A 25,344-nucleotide genomic window follows, 5' to 3' on the forward strand; every position below is an offset into this window, starting at 1 on the left:
ACCAAGCACATAGTAGGCACTTCGTAAATGCTTGTTGACTTGACTTCTTGCTGCAAATCTACAATTCCGTGATCCTTTGATGATCTGAGCTTTTCTAGCAAGGAAACTGAGGGAATGAGATGACTTGTCCCAGGTCCTCCAAACTAACAGAATCCTGGTCTCTTGTCCCAAGACCAGTCCTGTTCCCATGGAACCGCACAGAGTTTGAAGCAATGCATAGAGAGAAAAGTTCATAGGAAATTTTTGGCAATATATTCTCAGCTGCCCAACACAATTCTGCCAACACTTTCCAGGCTAGAGAAACATGATGCCATGGCAGGAGCAGGGGAACAGCTGCTGTTTATATTCATTGGTTACTTTCATGGCTCAGCCCTTGGATACCTGGTGCCTGGGGCAAATCAGACCTGGGGGAGAGTGCCTCCTAATTGGGTGCAATCATGTCAGGCAACTGCTAGAAGATGGGGGTAGGGTGAGTAGAAAGGAAGCTGATCGTATTGGAGAAGGTACAGTCAGCAAGGGACCAGAGGACACTGACTGTAAGTGTGGGTCAGAGTGTGGGATTGTGGGTCAGAGCACTGCCATGGGGAGGAAGTATACTCCCTGGATGCTGGCTCCCAAAGGCAAAGCTCCAGTCATCCAATCCTAGTCAAAGCTCTGACTATATGAATTTCATGAAAAGAGAGAGTATCTGGTCTCAGTCACAACTTTTACCATCATTGGTACTAGAAATTAGCAACATACAAGTGATCACACTGAAAGCTTTTCCAACTATATCAGCCCGAACTAGCAAATTTTCCCCTCTGCTCCCACCCCATTCCACAAAAGAAGGGTCAAGTGGGAAGAGTAATAGGCTGAGAATGCAAAAACCCTGGAGGAAGCCCAGGGAGGGAAAGGGACTGAGCCCAGTGGGAAGGAAGATGCATCAGGAACTGCCTGCGTAAGTGCATTTTCTTTTCTCAGAATTTCCTGACATCAGGATTAGAAGGAGAACTGGTGCATCATTGTATCTGACCATCTCATTTTATAAATAAGAAGAGTCAGGCCCAGGGGTAACTGACTGGCTCAAGGTCACCCAGCCAGGGAGTTGCAGAACCAAGACTGTCAGATCAAATCAGGTCATTTGATTCCAGGTCCATTCTCTCTTCTCTAACACACTTCTTCCCCCCAAACCACAGAACCAAAACACTTCACTTTTTCAATCTCTGTGTTTGTGTTTTAATTGAATCCTCAAAATTCCAATACAATCTGGAGAACACTGGTCCATACCATATCCCTCCTTTCTTGAAACCATCCTCGAGAAGGCAGAGAGAGATAGACAGAAAGAGAGAGAGACAGAAAGACACAAACACAGAGAGAGAAAGAGACAAAGATACAGAAAGATACAGAGACAGAGACAGAGAGAGAGAGAGAGAGAGAGAGAGAGAGAGAGAGAGAGAGAGAGCTGGTTATCTAAGCAATCAGAGCATATTGTAAGAGAAATCCAATCCAGTGACCACTGAGGACCCAGGTTTGAGGGGTGGGTGAACATATGAATAGATGTTCACATTTAGGTAGCCAAGAGGTGAAGTGAAGTGCACGGATTACTAGGCTGAATTCAAATCCTGATTCAGACATTTAGCAGTAGCTGTGTGGTCCTGGACAAGTCATTTAACCTCTGTTTGCCTCAGTTTCCTCAACTATGAGATGGGGGAAATAATAGCACCTCCCTTCCAGAGTTGTGAGAATCAAATGCGATAATATTTATAAAGCACTTAACACAGTACCTGGCACATAGTGGGTGCTTAATAAATGCTTGTTTATTGCTAGATGGATTATTCCGTATAGCAAGAATACAGGCAGAAGGACAGTAAAGCCTCAGTGATTTAAGAGGCAACACAAGGAATCCTTTCCGGGCCTAAGTCTTCTCTTCTGAAAAAGAGGAAGACTGGCCAAAGAAATCTTGAAGGTCCCAGTCTGTCTCCAACACTGATTCTGTGAGAAGACAGGCAGGGTTTGTTGACACATTCCTCTTGCTCAATGGCTCCCTCATTTCCCATCCTTGGGCTCTTTCCAAAGAATTTTTTTTGCATTCTTGCCCTGTTACTGTTTATTTGATGTGGGTCAGTTGATTGATCCAAAATGATACAACTTGGAGGAATCTTCAGCTGGGCCACATCAGGTGTTACTAATTTCCAGGATGAATGGTGATCAAGAAAAGTTAAGGGTGCGGTGAGACATCCTTGGCTCTGACAAGAAACCTTCCCTGAGCTTCATGGCCATTAGTGCTCTCTCTTTGTATATATATATATATATGGTATCTCTCCCAGGAAGTATGCAAGCTCACTGAGGGCAGGCAGGGACAGCCTCCTTTTCTTCTTTGGGTCCTGAGTGTTCCAGCTTTGAGCCCTGCACACAGTAGAAATTCATTCATTCATTCAATAAACATTTCTCAATTGCCTGCCACTACAAGGCATTGTGCTTCTGGGGATACCAACAAATGAATCCATCCATGCCTTGAAGAAGGCTACATTTTACTAGAGGGAAATAGATGTAACTGATAAATGAATACAACCTAATCTGAGAAGACAGAGAAAACCATAACTGGGACCCATCTGGTAGGCTTCCTGGAGGAGGTAGCACCTGAGTAGAACCTTGAAGGTAGCTAAGAATTCTAAGAGGTGGAGATGAGGAGGGAGGATGTTCTATCAGTTCCAGATTGCAAAATGAGAGTAAGCTTGGCTGAAATGGAAAACTTTAAAAAAGAGAGGAGCAAATATTTGCTAAAACAAAATGACATGATAAAATGATAATAATCTTGGACTTGGAAAAGAAGACTTGCCTTCAAATTCTGTTTCTAACACTGAAATTTAGAACTGAAAAAATAGAAGCTAATGACTCCATGAAGCAGCAAGTTAAATCAAATATTAAAACATAAAGAAATATTAAAACAGAAAAAAGACTGGGAGGAGAGAAGAAAATATGAAGTATCTTATAGTAAAAACAACTGTCCTAGAAAACAGATTAAGGGGAAATAATTTAAGAATCATTGGACTATTTGAAAGCCATGACCGTAAAAAAAAGAGCATGGACATCATCTGTCAAGAAATCCCAAGTCAAACAGGAGATGGAAAACAAAGGGAAGGAGAAATATAAGAGAATAGAATGGAAGGAAATGCATGAAGAACAATCATAAGTGTGAATGTGAATGGCATGAACTCGCTTATTAAATGGATGAGAATGGCAGAATAGATTAGTAAGGAGAATCCAATAATATACGTATGCATACAAGAAACACACTTGAAAAAGAACAATATATGTAGAGTTAAAATAGGAGGGTGGAGCAGAAATTATAGTGCTCCAGCCAAAGTAAAAAAGTCAAAAGAAGTGATCATGATCTCAGACAAAGCACCAACAAAAATAGACCTAATTGAAAGAGAAACTAGGAAATTACATTTTGCAGAAAGGCACCACAGATAATGAATTAATATCAATAATAACCATATGTGCACCAAATGGTCCAGCATCTATATGTTTATGGGAAAATTTAAATGAGTTGTAGGGAGTCATAGATGGTAAAACTATAAGACTGAGGTGTTCCATTTACCCTAGAAAATCAAACCAGAAAAGGAAAAAATACTAAATGAAGGATCTGATTAGATTTTTGTAAGAGATATGATAGACTTCTGGAAGAAGAAAAAGAGTGGAAGAAGCATTTATACAGCACTTACTTTGTACCTGCCACTGTGCTAAGCACCATACAAATATTATCTCATTTGACCCTCACAACAATCCTATGAGGTAGGTGCTATTATTATCTCCATTTTACAGCTGAGGAAACTGAGGCAAACTGACTTACCCAGAGTTTCACATAATAAGTATCTAAGGTCAGATTTTAACTCAGGTCTTCCTGACTCCAGGTCTAGTATTTTATCCACTGCATCACCTAGCTAGTTCTGGAGAATACTGAGTGAGAAAAGAAAGGAATATACCTGTTTCTCAGCTACATGATGCAGTGACAACAATTGACAATGTATTGGGGCATGAAAACCATGCAGATGAATTTAGAAAAGCAGAAATATTAAATAGATCTTTTATTGACCATAATGAAATAAGAATTACATTCAATAAAATATCTTTGAAGGAAAAAGGAAAAATTAATTGGTAACTAAGTGACTAAATCCCAAAGAAAGGATGAGTCAAAAAACAAATTATAGAGATAATCAATAATTTCACTAAAAATACTGACATCAATGAGGAAGCATACTAAAATTTTGGGAATGTAGCCAGAGCAGTTCTTAGGAAGATATATGTATCTCTAAACACTTGCATGGATAAAAGTGGAAAAGCACCAATTAACAAACTGAGAATGCAAATTTAAAAACTAGAATAACCACAAATGAGAAAAAATTAATTATCAAATTTGAAATTCTGAAAAGCAAAATTGAAAAATAAATAATAAATAAAACCAGGAACTATTTTTTAATCTATGAAATAGACAAGCTGTTAGTTAATTTGATTTTTTAAAAAGAAAAAACCAAATTACCAGTATCAAAAGTGAAAAGGACAAATTCATAACAAGTGAAGAAACAAAGACATTTATTAGGAATTTTTTCACCCAACCAGATGCCAATAATATGACAATCTAACTGAGATAAATATTTATAAAATATAAATTTCTCAGATTAAATGAAAAGGAAATGGAGTATTTAAATCACTCTATTTTAGAAAAAAGAAATTATACAGACCATAAATATAAAAAAAACAGGACCAAAAGATTTACGAGTTCTATGAACAATTGCCTCCAATACTACCTAAACTGAAAAGAATAGGAAAAAGAATCCTAACAAATTATTTCTATAGCATAAATATGGTCTCTTTTATACCTAAAACAAGAAGAGTCAAAATGGAGAGCAAAACCTGAAGGCCAATATCCCTAATGAGTATTGATGCAAAAATTTTAAATAAAATGTTAGCAAGGAGACTACAGCAGCACATTGCAATGATATATACGATGACCAGGCTGGATTTATACTAGGAATGCCAGCCTAGCTCAGCACTGGGACAATTATAAGCATAATCAACCATTTTAAAAATAAAAATCACCTAATTATAATAATTGATGCAGGAAAAAAGTTTGACAAGATACAACATTCATTTAAAAAAATACTACAAAGTGTAGGGATAAATGGAGCTTTTTGAAATATGATAAGTAGCATCTGTCTAAAACCAAAAGCCAACATTATGTTTAATGGGGATAAATTAGAGGCCTTTCCAATAAGATCAAGGGTAAAGTAAGGGTGTCCATTATCATCCTTAGTGTTCAATATTATGCTAGAAATCCTCACTATAGCAATAGGACAAGAAAAAGAGAACAAGGGAATATGTATAAGCAAAGAAGAAACAAAATTATGATTTTTGCAGATGATATGATTTCTTTGTTTTAGGGAACTCTCCAGCAGAGGTGTCAAAAACATGTCCCATGGATCTCACAAAGCTCCTGAGTGTGGCCTGAACCAGATAAAAATGTAACTGGGAAATATTTAACAAAATAAGTAAAATATGATAAAACACATAGTGTTACATTTAAAAAGTAGGTCAATATGAGGCTCTTGGAGATCCTTATGGACAGATTAGGAACCCCTGATTCTATTTGAATTTGATACCACTATTCTAAAGAATCACCTAAAAAACAAACTAAAACAATTAATAACTTCAGCGAAGAGTTTTGAATATAAAATAAACCTACACAAATCTTCCGCATTTTGATACATTACCAGGAAGAGATAGAAGAAAGGTTGGACTTAAAATAACTTGTGAATCTATTTGCCAAGATGTACAGGAACTATCTGAACACAATTACAAAATACTTTTGCACAAAAATCTAAATACTTTGAAAAATGTAAGTCAGTTAATGGGTGAGTTGAGCCAAAATAAGAAAAATGACATTATTCAGTTGCATATCATCCACGACTAAAGAATAACTTTAGAGATCTAGAAAAGAATAATAACAATTTACCTTTAAAAACAAAAGATAAAGAACAGCAAATGAATTAATGAGAAAAAACGGAAAGAAAGAGGGAGTAATGGTAACAGATCTTAAGCTATACTAACAAAGCCATAATCATTAAAATAATTTGGTACTGGGTAAAAAACAATATAGAGAGGTTGATCAGATGAACAAATCAGGTACATAATATACAGATTCTAGCTATTGGGGCAATAACTCACTATTCAACAAAAACTGTTGGGAAAGCTAAAAAGCAGTCTGGCAGAAACTGTACAGACCGACAACTGTACAATATATTAAGACAAGCTTCAAATGTGTACATGATTTAGACATAAAGATTTAGATCATAAACAAATTAGAGGAGCATAGAAGAAATCTTGGGATAGAGAAAAAGTTCATGAACAAACAAGAGATAGAGAGGTTCATAGGGGTTAAAATAGACAATTTTGATTACATAAAATTAAAAAGTTTTGCACAAACAAAACCAATGGAAAGGCAATTAGAAGAGAAGCTGGAAATTAGGAAAAAAATATTTACAACAAATTTGTCTGAGAAAGATTTCATTTCCAAAGTACAGAGAGAATGAATTTGAATTTTTAAGAATAAGAGTCATTCTCAGACTGATAAATAGTCAATGGATACAAATAAGCAGTTTTCAGAGGAAGAAATAACTATCAATAGCCATATGAAAAAATGCTCTAACTTACTAATGGAGAAATACAAGTGAAAACAGCTCTAATGAATCACCCCACCTCTATCAGATTGGCAAAGCTGGCAAATGCTGGAGGAGCTCTGGGAAGAGGTACATGAATATGCTTTTAGTGGAACTGTGAACTGGTCCAGCCATTCTGGAGAATGATTTGGAACTATGCCCCCAAAGCTATTAAACCAGGAGTACCCTTTGACCCAGCAATTCTAATACTGTTACTATGTAGTATCCTCAAAGAGATTTTTAAAGCAGAGAAAAAGGACACAGAAGTACAAAAATATTTATAGAAGCTCTTTTCATGGTGACAAAAAAATTTGAAACCAAAGTTGTTGCTTAGTGATACTGAGTCCTGTCTGACTCTCTGTGACCCCATTTGGGGTTTTCTTGGCAAAGATACTAGAGTGGTTTGCCATTTTCTTCTCCAGTTCATTTTACAGTGGAGCAACTAAAGCAGACATGGCTGTGACTTGCCCAGGGTCACACAGCTAGTACGAGTCTAAAAACAGATTTGAACTCAGGAAAATGAGCTTTCCTGATTCCCCATGCAGTGCTGTGTGCACTGTGCTATCTAGCTGTCCCTTTGAAACTGATCAGTTGGTGAATGACTGTGATGGAATGCTACTGTGCTCTAAGAAATGATGAAGGGAATGATTCTGAAAAACTTGAGAAGTCTTGTAAGAATGGGTACAAAGTGAAGTGAACAGAACCAGGAGACAAATTTACAGTAACAGTAATACTGTAAAGACAAACAACTCTGAAAGATTTAAGAGCTCTGCTCAACACATGGACCAATCACAACTCCAGAGGATTTATGATGAAACCAGTCCCAAAGAGAAGCAGTGCAGACTGAGGAAGTGTTTTGGATAATGTGGGAATTTGTTCTGCTTAACTGCTTCAGACTTCAGTTTTCCTTGCTTTCTCAATAGGGAGTGGGGGGGAGGAGGGGAGAACTCAGAGGTGAAAATGAAAATAAAATTGAATTTTTCAAAATTTAAAAAAATATATATTTATCTATTTCTATAAAGTAGGAACTATGGGTGGAAGTCACAGAGGCAGATTTAGATTTGAAACCTGACAATTAGATTGAAGTCAAAGTGAGATGGGCCAGGCTGCCTCAAGAGATGGTAGTTTCCCATCACTGTGAGTCCTTGAGAAAAGACCAGATCACCACTCGTCAGGTAGGTGCCGGAGGGCACCTATTAAGGAATAGCTTGGACTAGAGAGCTTGGTCACTGAGGTCCCTTCCTTGTCTGGCATCGGACCAAACAGATATTCCTTTTCCATATCCCCTTGAATGACCTGCTGGTCTGCTTAGAATTTACCTGAGATCATTCTGGTTGCTGTATTTCCCACATGGTTAGTTAACAGGTAAAACTTCCAGTCCTGCTCCTTTCTTCCCCTCTCTGTAGACTATATATGTTAGTAGTGTCTGAAATCTCTCTATGTGTGTCTCTCTCTCTGTCTCTCTGTCTGTCTGTCTCTCTCTATGTCTCTCTCTGTGCCTCTGTCTCTTTATCTCTGTGTCTCTATCTCTCTGTTTCTGTCTGCCTCTCTGTCTGTCTCTTTGTCTCTGTGTTTCTGTTTTATCTGCCTGTCTCTCTTTCTCTCTATCTCTGTACCTTTGTCTCTGTTGCTGTCTCTGTCTGCCTCACTGCTTCTCTCTCTCTCTGTCTGCCTGTCTATCTCTGTCTCTCAAAAGTACCAAAGAGCTGAGTCTCCATCTCTTAACTGAGTGACTCCCCCGTCCCTGGGAGCCAGTTCTCTGCAATTAACCATTTTGTTCCTTATCACACTCAGTTTTCTTAGAAAATAAAGGGCCTCAATTTGAAACTCAAAATCGTATGAAAAACAAATGTTGAAAACTATCTTTACATATTATTGAAAAAAATAAAATACTATTTCCAAAAAAAAGGAGAGTCACTCATTCCTCCCCAGAGTCTCCTCCAGCCTTTCCCAGGGTCCTTTTAGGAAACTGAGGATGAGGGAATGTAGCTTAGTTTCTGGGAAGGATAGCCTAAAATAATTGTCCCAGATTCCAGTTGAGTATTTTTAGATTCAATTAAGATACTCACATACACATAACAAAATAATAATAGTTGTCTATTTATAGTGTTTTAAGCTCTCTTACAACAGCCCTGTGAGAGCACGTGTGAAACGTTTAAATCCTCAAGTGGACGTGGGATTTCATGGACTTGAACATTCCCTTCCTTGATATAGATTGTGATTCATCCCCACCTTCCACCATCGGTGGCTCTTGGGCTCATCATCCCATGACCAGCAACAAGGGGCTCACCTCCTGTTCTGACGGCCTTGCTCACCTCCTCCTCACATCATCAGGATGAAGGCGAAGTCAATGGCCTAGCCACCTGCTGTCCGTCCCTCATCCAACTTGTCTGCCCCTCCCCCTAATCACATCTCATCTTCTTGCTGGTCAAAAGTGCTTAGCACAGTGCCTGGAACAAATGTCAGCTAGCTGTCATTAATAATGATTATCATCATTATTATTTTAGGTTGTAGCTAGTCAGCCACAAACATCATGAGAACTGATTTTAAAAAGATGAACTTTTGCTTCCAAGAGAAACTGGAAATAAAGAGAGAAATTTTGCCATATTCCCAAAGATGAAAAAGTCTGCTCTCTCTCCTATCTCTTTCACCCTTACAGTGAGGTGTAATGATCCATGGAATCAGTTCTGGAACTGGAGTCCAAAGACCTGTGTTCAAATCCCAAGTCTGTTATTTAATAGCTATATGACCCTGGGCAAGCCATTTATCCTTTAGATTTCCATTTCCTTAACTGTATAATGAGGGGGTTAGACTAGAATATCTATAAGATTCTGTCCCCCAGCTCTGAATTTTTGGTCCTCTACCCATTGGCTAGTGACCTGAAAATTACTTTATCTATTAAATCCAATTTTCTGGGACAGTACATACCATTTTCCAGTTCTCCAATCGATTTTAAGTTCCCTGAGGGCAGAGACGGTTTTGTTTCTATATTCCCAGTGCCTAGCACAAAGGGAGCACTTAATAAAGGATTTTTTGAAGAAATTAATATTTTCTATTACTCTGTGCTCCACCCACCCCCAACTACTTAACACAATTTGGATGACCAGTAAGCGTTTAATAAAAGCTTTCTGAATAAGTGGGCAAAAGATAACTGGAGTGATCCAAAGCAGCCCACTCACATCCCATGTAAGGTTTCTCCTTACATCACCTCTTCCTGGAAACCTGCTCCTGGGAAGTCTTCCTCAGAAACAGAGCATCAGGAGCTAGGCTGTGGCTTTGCTATTTCTTTTATTCACTGCCAAGACAACTGAGGCTAATGAAATTAAAATGGATGCCAGGTTTAAGGTTTTCTGATCCGGGAAGCCTTGGACAGAGGATCTCAGAGCTGCCAGGAAACATTAAACAAACCCTAGCTGTTGGTGATGTTCCCCAGGCTTCTCAGAAAGGCTGGTAAGATCAGGCTCTGCAAGGTCTTGGTGAGTTGGGTATCACAGAATCTGAGTCACTGATGAGGACATTAGAAGGAGAAATAAAGCCAGATCCCTGATCTTGGCCCTTAAGACCTTGCACATTCCATGATGGCACATGCATGGTAGATATAGGAATGAACAGATGAATTCCCCCTCCCATGGGTATTTCCCAATCCTACAAAGAGAGGGGATGAGGCAATGTATCAGATGTGGATGTTAAGAGATCCTTTCAAGTCAAATACCATCTTTTTCAATGAATATCTCACCTATTCTAGGAAGTCTTTTCTGATTCCTCACATTAATAATGACTCTCCCAAATCTGGCATCACTCCTTCCTTTTGTAACTCTTTAAAACACATGTCATGTAATACTGTACCTGTGTTGGTTAGTGTCATCTCCTTCCTGGACTGGAAACTCCAGGAGGGCAGGAATGTTTTCTTTAAACTTTGTGTGTTTCCCAAAGCCTAAGTACCTAGAAGGTACTTAATGCAAGTCCACAAGCAAGCATATGTTAAGCATTTACTGTGTGCCAGGCGCTGGGCTAAACCCTGGGAATACAATTAGAGGCAAAAAGAAAGACAACCTCTGCCCTTGTAAGAGAAGAAGACAACACATAAGAAGGAATTGAAAGGGGATAGAGGTGGGGATGAAGGTCGAGAAAAGTCTTGAAAAGTCAAAGACACACCTGGTAAGAATGAAAATCTGGTTAGCCTCAGTCTCCTCCTTAACGTGGAGGTTCTGAGGGGAGTGTGGGGTACATCCAATGTGAGAGCTAGTCCAGGGATGAAGTGAGCTTCCAGAGGGAAGATGTGTCTGTGGCATGGTGGCTACTCGCTCTTGTGAAGAATCTGGAGACTCTTGAGTTCAGCCTGGGAAGCAATGCTTGTTAGCTTGCACTGGCTCGTAATCAAGTCAAGTCAAGTATTTATTAAATGCCTACTATGTGCCAGGCACTGTGTTAAATACCAGGGATACAAAGAAAGGTAAAAACCATCCTTTCCCTCGAGGATTGCCTGGTGTAATGGACTGCATTTTGGGTTAAATAATGGGCAATGCCTTTGTAGCTGATTTTAGCTTCCATTCACCTCAATCATAGCAGATAGACCTAGAAGAGCCGTTGTTGATGATAATGAATTGTTTTTCAGTTGTGTCCTACTTTTTATGACTTTGGGGTTTTCTTGGCAAAGATTATGAAGTGGTTTGCCACTTTCTTCTCTAATTCATTTTACAAATGAGTTAAGTGAGGCAAACAGGTTAGGTGAGTTGCTCAGGGTTAAATACTTAGTGAATGTCTGAGGTCACATTTGAACTCAGGTCTTCCTGACTCCAGGTCCAGAGCTCCAATCACTATGCCACCTAGGTACCCAAGAAGAGTAGTTAGAGATGCTCTATTTTGACCTGTTTCCTTTTCCTGTATGAAGAAAATAAAACAGAGAGTTTAAGGGATGTACTTAGAGTCATGAATAGAATCCGGGGGTGTTATAAGGGTGATTCCTTCTGGGTCTGGTTTGGACTAGCTTGGACTGGTTTGAACTTCAGTTTCTTCTAATGTTTCAATTCTGATATTCTGTGAGATGTCTGCCCCTCAGGGAGGACTCTGTCCTGGCCGACCATAGTGGTCTTATTGTATTCAGTTTGGGACCATACTGTTTAAACAGAATATTGATAAGCCAAAATGTATCCAGAGGAGAGCAGCCAGCATGGCAGAGGGCATTGACTGAAGGAGCTGGAGGTCCTCAGCCCAGAGTAGAACAGACTTGGGGGAGAGGTGGGCATGTAAACTATGTTTACCTATTTGAAGCACTATCACATGAACAAAAGACCAGCAGGATTCTCTGTGGTCCCAGAGGCAGAGCTAGGAGTGATGGGGGGAATCTGCAGAGGTCACTGTGGGCTTGAGAGCAGGGAAAGCTCCTTTAACCCTGAGAACCATCCCCAGGTGGGATGGACTGGGATGCCCCTCCCCCCCATCCCATAAGGTCGTCAGGCAGAAGTTGGGAGTCACTTGTCAGGATGGGACAGGTGAGGGTCTTTCCGAGTAAGGGTCAACTACATGGCCACTGAAGTCCTGCCCAACTCTCCAATGTTGTGATTCTGTCTCAGCTTCCAGGTTGGTGATTTTTCAGACTAAAATGGAGAGGAAAGAAGAATCACATCATCTCTCTGAGTTACTGTATGGTGCTAAGGTAGGATAAGCTGACCCTTCAGTCCAAAAACTTAGGCGTTTACACTTTGGGACCCAGGTCCAGCAAGTAGAAGGTTAAAGCAGAGACCATAATCCTAACATATGTTAAAAAGTACTGGGGAAGTTCATCTATCATCTGAGGCCATGGGACTGTGGAGAATACCAAAGATCTGGAAGCTGCAGGGTCAAGCTGGTAAGTCAAGGGTCTGAGGAGAGAAAGGGAATCTCCCTGTGGTCAACAGAGTTCAATCATAACCTGGTTATTGGATCCTGCTTGTAGAGCCAATGCTCTACAAACGGAGCAGTCCATGAGGCAGGATTAGAACTCAGATCTTTCTAACTCCAGACCCAGAATTCCATCCACTGTGTCACTTAGCTGCTTCTAATAACAACCACCACAGCAACTTACTCTAAGTGAGTACCTGAATAGGTCACTGTCCCCCAGTACATCCTGGGCTTTCTCCAGTCATCCTGATGAATATCTGGTCCCTGGATCCAGATGGCCCAGGAAGGTAAGTGAGGTTGGTGACCTTTCACAACCCTCCCTCACTCAAAACAAAGTCAAGTGCAAATCATGTCATCATTTCTGTGATGGCACGGTCTTCTTTGGCAACGCAGGACGAACACAGACATTTACGTAAGACTTTATGATGTGTTCCACACATATTATCTCATTTAGTCCTCAACCCTAAGAGGTGAATGCTGTTATCCCCATTTTATAGAAGGGAAAGTTGAGACTTAGTGAGGTTAAGTGATTTCTCTGAGGTTACACCCTTAGTAAGGATCTAAATTAGGATTTTATCCCAGGTCCTACTCCAGGTCCAGTGCCCTATCCAAGCATCATGTTGAGCCAGTGGCTTTTTCTTTCACATGTCTCGGTCCTTCTGTGTCTTTGTCTCTTTCCTTACTCTTCCTCTGTCTCTTTTACTTCTTCCTTTCTGTCTGTCTGCCTACCCTCTCCTTTCCCTCACTCTCTTCTCCCTCCCTCCTGCTTCCTTCAGGTCTCTTACTTCCTCCCTTGACTTCACTTTCCCTTCTTCCCTCCCTCTCATCTCTCAGGACCCTCCACCTCCACCCTGGGGCCCTGGACTTCTCGGTAACCTTCAGCTTTGGGTCCGGACCGCAGCTGAAGTGTTGAGACCTGTAAGACCCAGGTGGACTCTCAGGTGGGTGGGGATTTCCTGGAATTTCCACCCTCACAGAGGCTCAGTATCAACATGTTGCATCACACTAAAGCTCCAGACTGGCAGCTGTTTTCTATTACTTTCCACAAGTTATTGAAGGGTAAACTTAAGGCTAATACTTTTAGAGGGTTGTTGGTCATTATTGTTGATCGGTGGGTGGTGACGGGTGGTGGTATTTCTCCCGCCTTGACCTCTGGGAGTGAGACCTCAACCAGGACCATCTTTCCTGAGCTCACCAGAAGAAGCTGCCAAAGTCAACTGGCTCCGCAGTAGCTTGGTTGGCCGAGCCCCTATTCTGGTTAGAAATTAAGTCATATGGCTATGAGAGAGAGGCTAAGCAGCCAATCAATCAGTCTATCAAGGTTCATTAACTGCCAGGCACTGTGTCAAGCTTTGGAGGTACAGAGAAAGATAGAAGACAGTCCCTGACCTTGAGGAGTTCACAGTCTAATGAACCGAGTCAGGAAATGGGTGCTGAAATTGAGCATGCCAATATGGCTGACTTGAGGAATAAAGGAGAGGAATCTAAAGGTAAAGAAGGCTGGAAAGTGAGTGTAATCACCTCAGAAGCCGCTCTTCCAACTCCCATTCACATTGGTGGGTCAGGTGCCCCAGCACAGCTGTGACTTGACCCTCGGTGTCCTAGTGGCTAACCAGGAATGGCTGGAGGGTCATGGATGTCTTTTTAGTACTTTATCATTCATGAACAATGCCTCCCCTCACCCCAGTGTGTTTCTCCTAATGTTTACTAGTTGATATCAATGTCAGTCAAATTTAACCACCTTTTAGAGAGGGGTATTTTGCTAGGATGTCAGCATAAAAAGAGTTGTGCAGTCTCCCAAAAGTTGGTGACCCACTGTCACACAAGTACCTAGAGAATCCAGGGGAAAGTGGGCTCAGGCACACTACAGAGCACATGTGGCTCCTGGTTGCTGAAAGATCCTTTTAAACCTATGTAGGGAACTCATGATGTTCTCCTTAGGATTGCTGGAGCTTTTCTTCTGGTCTTCTTACCAGTCTTGAAGTGGGTTTTGTTTTGGTTTCTGAGGTAGATACAGGAGGATGATAAGTCCAACTCCTTACTCTCTAGTGTCCAAAAGGATTTCCTCTGGTCAATGAGAGGGAAAGAAGAGGTGAAGGCACACTCTTCTTCCCTATGATTCATCTTCAAGGCCTTGACTGGAGGCTTCCATCACTAAGCAATCAGATGCTTGAATGTCTGATTTTATATTACCAAGCTTTATGTCTCTCAACTCACCCAAAAAGACTTCCTGTATCACTTAGCTTCAATGGCTCTGATCTGTTGACTCAACAGAGGTGCCAAGCCTTGTTCATCCTTCTGATTGATGAATTGATGTGTTCTCACCTGATAAAGGTATCTGGACCAAGTAGAGTGGAATAATTAACTGGATGAACCCACTCCCCTCAACCCCATCACAAAAAGAAGGAACAGGTTGTAAAGATATTTAAATGTCAAAAAGATTTATTTACTTTTGATCCTGGAAGTAATAGGGAGGTGGTGGAGTTTGTTGTTGAGTAGGAAGAGTATATGATGAGACCTAGACTTTAGGGAAATCACTTTGGTAGCTATGCGGATAAAAAGTAGAGAGAGGCTTGAGATGGGAATCAAATAGAAGGTTACTGGTGTAGGCAAGGCCACAGGCAATGAAGGTCTGACCAGCCTTAGTGGTTGACTGAGAGGAGAGGGAGACACATGTTCAAGAGACGTCATGGGCTAGAAATGATAAGATTTAGCAAGCGATTCAATATGTGGTTCAATATGTAGTGAGTTCTCAAGGATGACACCAAGTATATGAACCTGAGTGACCCAAAGAACAATGGTGCCCTCAACAGAAATAGAGAAGTCTGCAAGAGTGGGGAGGATGGATGACAATGAGTTGTGTTATAGATATATAGAGTTTGAGAGGGCTGTCGAATATAAAGCTTGAAACATCCAATAAATAGTTGGAGATATAAGACTTGTACTAAATATGTCTATGTGAGAGCTTATCTTCTGCATGAATCCATGAAAAGAGATGAAGTAGGGAAGAGAGAGACAGAGGAAGGAAAAAGAGGAAAAAAGAGAAAGAAAGGAAAGAAAGAGGAGAAAGAGGAGGAGGAGAAGGAAAGAAAAAAGGAAGAAAAGAAGGAAGGAAGGGAGAGAGGGAAAGAGGGAGGGAGGAGGGAATGGAGAGGGAAAAGAGAAGAGGGTTGAGGACAGAGCCTTGAGCCATATCTATTGTTTATCTGGAATACATGGGTGATGAATCGGAAAAAAGAAATTGAGAAAAGACAGCCAGAGAGGTAGGAGGAGAAGCAAGAGAGAAAAGAGAAAATCCTAGACAAGAAGGTGGTCTACAGCATCAAATGCAGCAGAGTAGGGAAGGAGGAAGAGCCCTGAAAAGAGGTCACTTTATTGATCGCTTTATTGGTTACTTTGGAGAAAGAAGTTGTAGTTAAAAATAAGATTGGGAACTAGATTGCAAAGGCTCAAAATAACCAAGTGAAAGGAGAAATGGACACGAACTTTTAAAGGGGGTTTGCCTGGCAAAGAAAGGGCATCTATAAGATTACAATGAAGATGGCAGGATCTTGAAAGGTTTTGCTGTTGCTGTGTCGCTGTAGCAGTGGTTTTTTGGTTTTGGTCTTTTGTTTTCTGTTTTTGGATGAGGGGGAACTGAGAGCGTCTGCAGGCAGGAGGAAAAGAGGCAGGGAGAGATTGAGCAGAGGTGACAGTAGACTCGATGTTATGGACAAGAGAGGAGACAGGATCAAGGGTGCATGGTGCTAGTAAGGAGAAGTGAAGTAGATGTTAGTGGGGGGAGATGTCTAGGGGTTGTGAGATTAGGATAAGTGATTTTCAGATGAGGCATAGGGGAGAAGAAAGCTCTAGGTGGTCAGCCTTGTTTGGTTATTTCAGTTGGGTCTGCTTCTTTGTGACCCCACTTGGGATTTTCTTGGCAAAGATACTGGAGGGCTTTGCCATTTCCTTTTCCAGCTTACACCCGAGGGTCTTGGGTCAAACAGGATGAAGACGTTTGCCCACAGTCACACATTAAGTAAGTGTATGAAGCCAGATTTGAACTGCGTACGATGAGTTTCCTGACTCCAAGCTTGGCACTCTGTGCACTATGGCGCCACCTAGCTGCAGACAGTCTAAGATAGACTAAATATAAGATGGATTGACCCTGTGTTGGCTTTGCATATAGATTAAGGTTATTACTGCAAACATGCAAGCAAAAGTCCCTGGCATTTCAGAGAAAAAGGCAGAATAACATCTCAGAAACCAGAAACTCAGCAGTTACTAAAACACCACTTACTAGTTATAATCGCCATTACCTGTCCTTATGAAGCCATATCAGCTTACACCTATGTTTAAAGATTTTCCTCTCTTTAATTTTGTATTCTTTCTGTAAAATTTTGTGTTTCTTCTGTAAAATGGACATAGGTAATAATAACAGATAATGATCATATAATAGTATGCCAGATATTCTTTGGGTTTTATTTGATCTCTTCAATAATAAAAGCTTCACCTAGAGGTCATGAGTCTACTGTTGAGCTCTAAATAGAGGATCCAGAATCATCTTTATTATGGAGAATATTTGGCCAAAGTAAAGTCATCCTTCTGTGGTCATATTTATATTGTGGGAACTGAGCTAAATTCAGTGTACTGTCTCCTTCCCTCCCTACCCAGTGTGATGCTGAGAGATAGGACTAACCCCCTCCTTACAGATTCAATGCATTCTATCTACCTTTAACTGTACTTAGTCCACAACTGGACTGCATTGCTATGAAAAGTAATGAGTTCCCCATCAATGGAAATCTTCAAGCAAAGCTTGGATGATCATTTGTCTGGGATATTTAGGGTGGATTCCTGCCTAGGTCAAGGTTGCACAAGATGGTGGCCTCTCAGGTCCCTTCTGTCTCTGAGCTATGGAGATGCTCTGCTTTGACCTTCAATACTGGACTCCAGGTCATAATGAATCCTGTCTTAAAATCATTCTATTCTTATAGCCACCAACCAAATTAGCCTTGGAGCAGCACACTCATTCATCCAGCTTGTGAGGAAAGTTTAATTACTTTCTGCATGGGGGCACAATGGCACCAGCTTCAAATTCTGAATCAGCATTCATTAGATTCCTCTACCATTCAAAGAAGTTTAAGGTTACCTTCCTAGGATACCAACAGAGGTTCCAAGACTCACTTGGTGTTCATGATTTCCGCATAAATATTCGTGCACAAGAAGTGTGTGTGGAAGAGATATTTTAACTGAGCCTTGAAGGAAACCAGGGAAGTCAGGAAGTAGAGACGAGAAGAGAGTGTCTTCTAGAAATGGGAAAAGGCCAAAGAAAATGCCCAACATCCAGAGATGGGGTGTCTTGTGTAATGAACAGGAAAGAGGCCAGTCTCATGGGATCTTAATGTATGTGTGTGGAGGGGGAAGGCAGGGTAGGTAAGGCATGAGAAGCCTGGAAAGGTAGGAAGGAACTAGGTTAAGGAAGGTTTTAAATGACAAACAATGGATTTTATATTTGATTCTGGAGGTAATAGTGAGTCACTGGAGTTTACTGAATGGGAGGAAAGGGGATGACGCATCTGACTTGAGCTTAGGGAAGATAACTTTGATGACTAGTTAAGTGTCTGAGGCAGGATTTGAATACAGGCCTTCCTGACTCTCAAGTGCAGAACCATCTAGCTAATTACTGTGTTTTGTAACCTCAGTTTAGCAGAAGTCAGAGGACACTTTGCCCTTTGGAAATAAATTTGTATATTGGGATCAGATTCAAGACCAAGGGATGGAGCCCTCACACTGGGATGCTCTTCAGAAGGCAAGTGTATAGAAAGAATTCACAGCCTTCTTTTCAAGGAAGGATACCAGAGAACAAGACAACATTAGGTCAAACCAAGAGTCATCCTTTGTGAGGAGAGCTTTGGCAGCCAATGCTTATGAATCCCCTAGTAGAATAAGGGCTTCCAGTGAACACCCTCTTGGCTCAGATAAGAGCAAGAATTCCCAGGAAAATTAGGCAGGCACTACTCATAGTGTAGGGCTATTTGTCCTGTCACCATTTCCCCAAGTGGAAAGCATGTTTCACTGACTTTCAAGTAAGAACTTGATCAGCCCCCATATCTAACCCAAGGTAAAAGTCTTCCTGGGTAAAAGAGATGTCTGTGGCTTGAGTCAATTCCAATTCAAGGGAAATCTTGATGTTCTCAGGCTTGTTAAAAGAAGGCACAGATTTAACTTGGAAATTCTGGGCTGGCCTGCCCATTTCCAGGATGTGCTGGAGTCAGCACCTGTAGCCAGCAATTGTTAAATTTTCAGTGTGAAATTTACCCCTCAGATGTTCACAAACATTACAGACTGGGGCTTTTTTTTCTTCCCATCCAAGACCATAGACCCTTTAGTGGTCTTCAGAGCTAAGATTACTTTCTATATTTCTCTTTTTTTTCAAAATGATTAATAAGAAAATATGCTTTGAATGACTTCACATGTATAATGATGGATATCAATTGCTTACTTTCTCAATGATCAGGGAAGGGGCTAGAGAGAAAGAGAATTTGAAACTAATTTTTTAAAATGAATGTTAAAAATTGTTTTTTTTAAAAGAGTCACAACATAGATATGTAAAGTTATGTAAGAAATAGAAAATAAATTTCAGGTAATTATGGGGCAGCTAAATAGTACAGTGAGTGGATAGAAGGCAGAACCTCAGATCAGGAAGACCTGAGTCCCAATCTGGCTTCAGATACTTACTAGCTGTGTGAACCTGGGCAAGTCACTTAACCCTGTTTGCCTCAGTTTCATCATCTATAAAATAAGCTGGAGAAGGAAATGGTAAACCACTCCAGTGTCTATGTCAAGAAAGCCCCAAATGGGGTCACAAAGAATCAGACATAACTGAAATGAATGATCAACCAAATTACGGGGGAGAGGAAGGGATTAGCAGCTAACTATATTAGAAAAAAGGTTCATCTAGAAGGTGTCAACTGAGCTGAGCTATAAAGAAAACTGGAGATTCTAAGAGGTAGCACTTAAGAGGGAGGGAGTGCATTCCAGGCATGAGGGTACAGATGTGAGAGATGAAAGAAAAGCTATAAAAAATAGCAAGTCTACTAGTTTTGATTGGAAGATAGAGTATATGAGGCAAGTGGTGGTAAATCAGCCTGGAAAGCTAGTTTGGAGTCAGATTCAGAAGGACTTTAAATTCAAAAAGGAGGAGTATGGATATTTCTGAGAGGTTATAAGGAGCCAAAGAAGCTTTCTCTTAGGGGAACAAGTACCTGGTCTATGTTTAAGAATATTCATTTGTCATCTCTGTAGAGGACAGATTGGAAAATGAACAGATTAGAGACAGGGAGGTTCAGGAAGAAGCTGTTTTGATTATTGAAAGGAGAAGTAAAGTTAGGGCTGAGAAGGGAGATTATGGATGATAGCTTAAGAGTACAGTTGTATCTAGTGAAGGCTTTTAAAAGCTATGTTCTATCCTTTCAGTCACACTTCTCTATTAGCCTATTATGGAAACGAGTCCTGAAAGAAATCATAGTATTCCAGGAATGAGGGATGACCCATTCCAAGGCATAGGGACAGTCAACCAACAAGCGCTTATGAAGCACCTACTATGTGCCAGGCATTGTGAGGGATACAAAACAAGGTCCCTGCTCTCAAGAGGCTCCCAATCAAAAGGAAGAGACAACATTCAAACATCTATATACAAACTGCATGTGTGCATGTGTGTATGTGTGTGTATATACATATAATATACATATATGATCAATTAGGGATAATTAACAGAAGGAAGATATTAGCATTAAGGAGAAGGGTTAAAATATTTTTGTATGAGATGGTATTCAGTTGAAATGTGAAGAAAATCAGAAAAGCCAAGAGATGGAGATGAGGAGGGAGAGAATTCCAAACATGAGGGATAGTCAATGAAAATGCTGGAGTCAAGAAGTCATGTCTTGTGTGAGGAACAGCAAAGAAGCCAGTGTTGTTGGATTGAAGAGAAAGTGGGAAAGTGTAAGGGATCAGAACGCTGAAAAGTTAGGAAAGGGCAGGTTATGAAGGGCTTGGAATGCCAAGTTGAGGACTTTGAATTTGATCCTAGACATAATAGAGAACCACGGGAGTTGGTTGAATCAAAGAGTGGACATGATCTGATTGGTGCTTTAGGAAAATCACTTCGGTGGCTGGATGGAGGATGGACTGGAGTGGGGAGGGTCTTAAAGCAGACAGACCTACCAGCAAACTTTTACTATAGTTCAGGTGTGAGGTGATGAGAGTTTTCACCAGAAGGATAACAATGTCAGAGGAGAGACACAGGCATGTTCAGAGATGCTACAAAGGTGAAATCTATAAGAAATGCTGCAGAGGTGAAATCGACAAGAGATGTTGCAGAGGTGAAATTGACAAGAGATGTTGCAGAGGTGAAATCGACAAGAGATGTTGCAGAGGTGAAATCAACACGTTGGCACCATCTTGAATATGGAGAATGACAGATAGTGAGGAGTCCAGGATGACTCCTAGATTGTGTGTCTGGGGGACTAGGTCCCCTTGACAGTAATAGGGAAGTAAGTAAGATAGTCAACCTGGCTAGATGGAAGGCTTCATTAGGGGAGTAAGCCTGGAAATATGCAATTGGGATAAGTTATGAAAAGCTTTAAAAAGAAGAATTTATATTTGATCCTGAAGTTAATAAGAAACCACTAGGACTTAGAGGTGGTGGTGGAGAGAGATATAGACATATCTTTACTTCAGGAAAATCACTTTGGCAGCTGAGTAGGAGATGGACTGGAGTAAGGAGATACTTAAATACATGGAGAAAATGTAGTTCAGGTCAACAAATGTTAGGTGCCTATAATGTGTGAGGTATAGCACCAGATACTGTAAAGTAGCTGGAATATTATCAAAATTGAGATTCCAATCCATCCATGTCTGTCCATTTGGTGCCACTCTTGTTCATGGCCTCAAGGAACTCAGCTGAGATCAACAGATGGGGGTCTGCAAAGTCTTCACACTATGTGTGCACTCTCTTTTGCCCCAGCTAGACCAGAAGGTGGAGGTTCCCACCATCAGTCACATTACCACACTCCTCCAGCCTATTTTCTGACCTCTAATGAGGCAGCTCTCAAGCAGAAGTAGACCATTTGAGAGTAGGAGCTGAGGCAAGAACCAGATGACAGAGATTGAAAGGGAATTGCAAATACCAGAGGTTTTCTTTGCTCAGGAAGCTTGGTGGAGGGTTGAGGTAGAGGGCAGGATTGCATTTGTTCCTTCATGAGGAAATTGGAGGTGGTCAGGATTTAGGCAGGGTGGTGAAATGAGGCCAAAAGCTGGACATTTCAACATTAGTGACCTACCAACAGAAATAACTGAAAATATTAATAATAATAAGCTATAGGGACAACTATAATTGACCTTTGTATAGTCATATCAATACAAAATACAATACAAAATCACATACATGCATAGAGTATAATATGCCTTATATATAATAATAGCTAGCATTTATATAGAGCTTCTTAGTGCCAGGTATTATGCTAAATCATTTATAATTAATTCATTTGATCCTTGTAGCAACCTTGAGAAGTATATACTACTATTATTCACATTTTAGAGGCAAGGAAACTGAGGCCACTGACAACATAATGTCCTTCTCTTGGTTAAGGTCAAAATCTCCATATTGCTCTTAATCCTGTCCTCTCCAGCAAATTATATCCATATTATTTCTCCTCCCAAATCTAGACCCTTTCCCCATCTACATAACATATAAACTTTCCCTATGGCTTACCATACCCTCAAACCATTTTTCAATATCTCTCCTCTTTAAGCCAAACATCCTGAAAAAGATGTCTACATTCATTGCCTCCATTTCTGATCTTAGTACTTACTCCATTTGGCTTCTGACCACATCACTCCACAGAAACAACCTTCTTGAAAGTTACCAAAGGCTTCTTAATGATCAAATCTGATGGTCTTTCCTTAGACCTACTACTTACTTACATCCTTCTAGACCTATATGATGCATTTGACATTATTGGTTGCTCTTTCTTTCTTAAATATTCTCTCTGCTCTGGGTTTTTTTGTGAGTTTCCCTGCTCCTGGGTCTTTTCCCTGTCTGATTCATCCTTCCTGGTTTCTTTTGCTGACTCTTTATCCACATCAGTGCCCATAATTACAGGTGTTCTCCAAAATTCTGCCCTTCTCTCTCTCTCTCTCTCTCTCTCTCTCTCTCTCTCTCTCTCTCTCTCTCTCTCTCTCTCTCTCTCCTTCTGTATGTCTCTTGTTTCTATCTGTTCTTTCTCTGTCTCTGTGTGTGTCTCTGTCTCTCTCTCCTCATCAGTTCCTATGACCTTAGTATCATCTCTATGCAAATACTCTCAGATATGGAGATCCAACCAGCCCCCTTCAGTTCTAGTCCCCCATAACCAACTGTCTATTGGATATTTTAGAATGGATATCCCAGAAACACCTTAAACTTAATATATCCAAAACCAAGATCGCTATTCTTTCCCTCCTACTGTGGAAAACCCCACCATTCTGCCAGTCTCTCTTGGCATTGTCCTGAACTCCTCATGTTCTCTCACCCCACATTTCCATTCAGTTGCCAAATCTTACCATTTCTCCCTTTCCAGCATCTCTTACAAATAACCCCTTATCTCCATCCACACAGCTGCCACCTTAAGTCAAGCCCTCATCGGCATTTCTCTAGGTTTTTCCAACAGTTTCCTAATTAGTCTCACTGCCTCAAGTTTCTCCCCACTTTCAACCAGTCTACACAGTGCTGCAAAGAGTTTTCCTTAAGTATAGATTCCCTATAATAATAATAATAATATAATAATAAAACTTCCCTATTCAATGGAATAGGGGCTCCCCATTGCCTCTAAAACCACAATAAACTTCTCTGTCTAACTTTGAAAGCTTTCACAACCCAGCCTCAATCTATCTTTTGAGTCTTGAGGAATATTAATCCCTCCCGTTCCCAGGCTGTAATCCAATCAAACTAATCTCTCTCTGCTGGACACAGTCTATTTCCCATCTCTGTGCCTTTGCATTGGCTCTATTATCTATTTATCTTTTTATCACCTGTCATCTATCAATCAGCCTTCTATCTATATCTCTATCACCTGTCATTTATCTATCAATTGATCTATCTCTCTATCATCTTTCAGTCATCTGTTATCTATCAATAAACCATCCCATCACTTTATCTCTCACTTTTATCTGTCTGTCTGTCTAGCCATCCCATCCCTCAGACCACCTATCTATCTATCTGTCTATCTATATATCCATCTATCTATCTATCTATCTATCTATCTATCTATCTATCTATCTATCTATCTATCTATCTATCTATCTACCTATCCCTCTTTCTACTCTTATTATTTCCCCCTTTAGAACAGAGCTATTTGAGCAACTCTTTCATTCTTTCTCTGAATGCCTAATGTTGAGCACAGTGGCATATAATAGCCACTCCATAAATGTTTGTGGATTGATTGATTCCATCACTGAGATTCTGTGATTCACTTACTATCCTTGTTCTAAAATATCTCTTTCTGTACTGGTTAGGAAATATCGAGGGATTAGAGCGTGGGCTGGAACCACCAGGACCAAATAAGGCTTGTTTTAGCTTCAAATTGCTGACCAGTTCTTCTGGGAGGTCAAGATGTTCTGGAGTACAATGAGAAAGGAAACCTTTGTGTCAAATACACCTTGTTCTTCTCTACTTGTGACAGCAGAAGCTGACTGTTCAGTCTCTCCAGGGGGCAGGCAGGGAAAGGGTCAGCACACATGACAGTACAATACAACCTGTCTTTTGTTCAAGCTGGCACAAAGACCCAAGCAAACTCATCCCTCAGTTTTAACTAACCCTGGTTGACTTTGAGCACAGTGTCCACAAAGGGTACACTAGATGTTTGTGAGATAACAATGAGTGTAAAGGACTTGGTGCCACTAGAGATCTGAGTAGGAATCCCATCTCTAGGGATTACTAGCTGTGTGTCAACAACACATCATTTTAGCCCTCTGGGCCTCAGTTTCCTCATCTGTAAAAGGAGAAGGTTTAGCTAGATGTCCTCTGAGGTTCTTTCCTGATCTAGGTGGATGAGCTTTCAAACAGAAGCAGGATTAGAATCATTCTGTTTGACTTTCTAAGGCTAATTTGCATATGCTTCTCATTCCTATTCAACAAGTAGGTGAGTGTGATAGTGGATAGATCACTGCACTTGGTATCAGGAAGACATGAATTCAAATCCCACTTCAAATACTTGCTGGTATATGACGCTAGTGTAATGGCAAGTAAAATAGGATCTTTGGCCGTTTTTGTTTTAGTATAATCTAGAAGTATAATGCCTCTATTTGAATGTGATTGAGGAGGATCTTTCCCACCCATTATCATGCCTGGGAAGATTTGTAGAAAGGTCCACGCCTTTTGTTAATGAGGCACTGATTCTCAAGGGCTGTGATGCCTTCTGGCTCTAAAGAGTGTATAAAGACTCTGAGGGTGACGTTGTTACTTTGGGGCTTACTGACTGGAAGTGTTTGTTTGGCCAGATGAGAACTCTGGGATGAGGCTAAAGGTGTCCCGTTCCCCACCCCCCCCCAACTTTAAAAACCGTGATGTCAGTACTTTCCTCTCTGGTAACTATGATCAGACTTTGCAGTTCAATTCTCTGTTGAATTCAGGCAAAGGAAGCCATGTCTGTTGACTTTCAATTTCTCTGTATTTTCTTTGATGTTCAGGGTGCTGACTCTCCTGAATTAGGTGAATGATACATGTGCTTGATTAAAGTGATTGTTAACCCTT

This window comes from Notamacropus eugenii, chromosome 2 (genome assembly GCF_028372415.1).
Source record: "Notamacropus eugenii isolate mMacEug1 chromosome 2, mMacEug1.pri_v2, whole genome shotgun sequence".
NCBI classification, from domain to species: Eukaryota; Metazoa; Chordata; class Mammalia; order Diprotodontia; family Macropodidae; genus Notamacropus; species Notamacropus eugenii.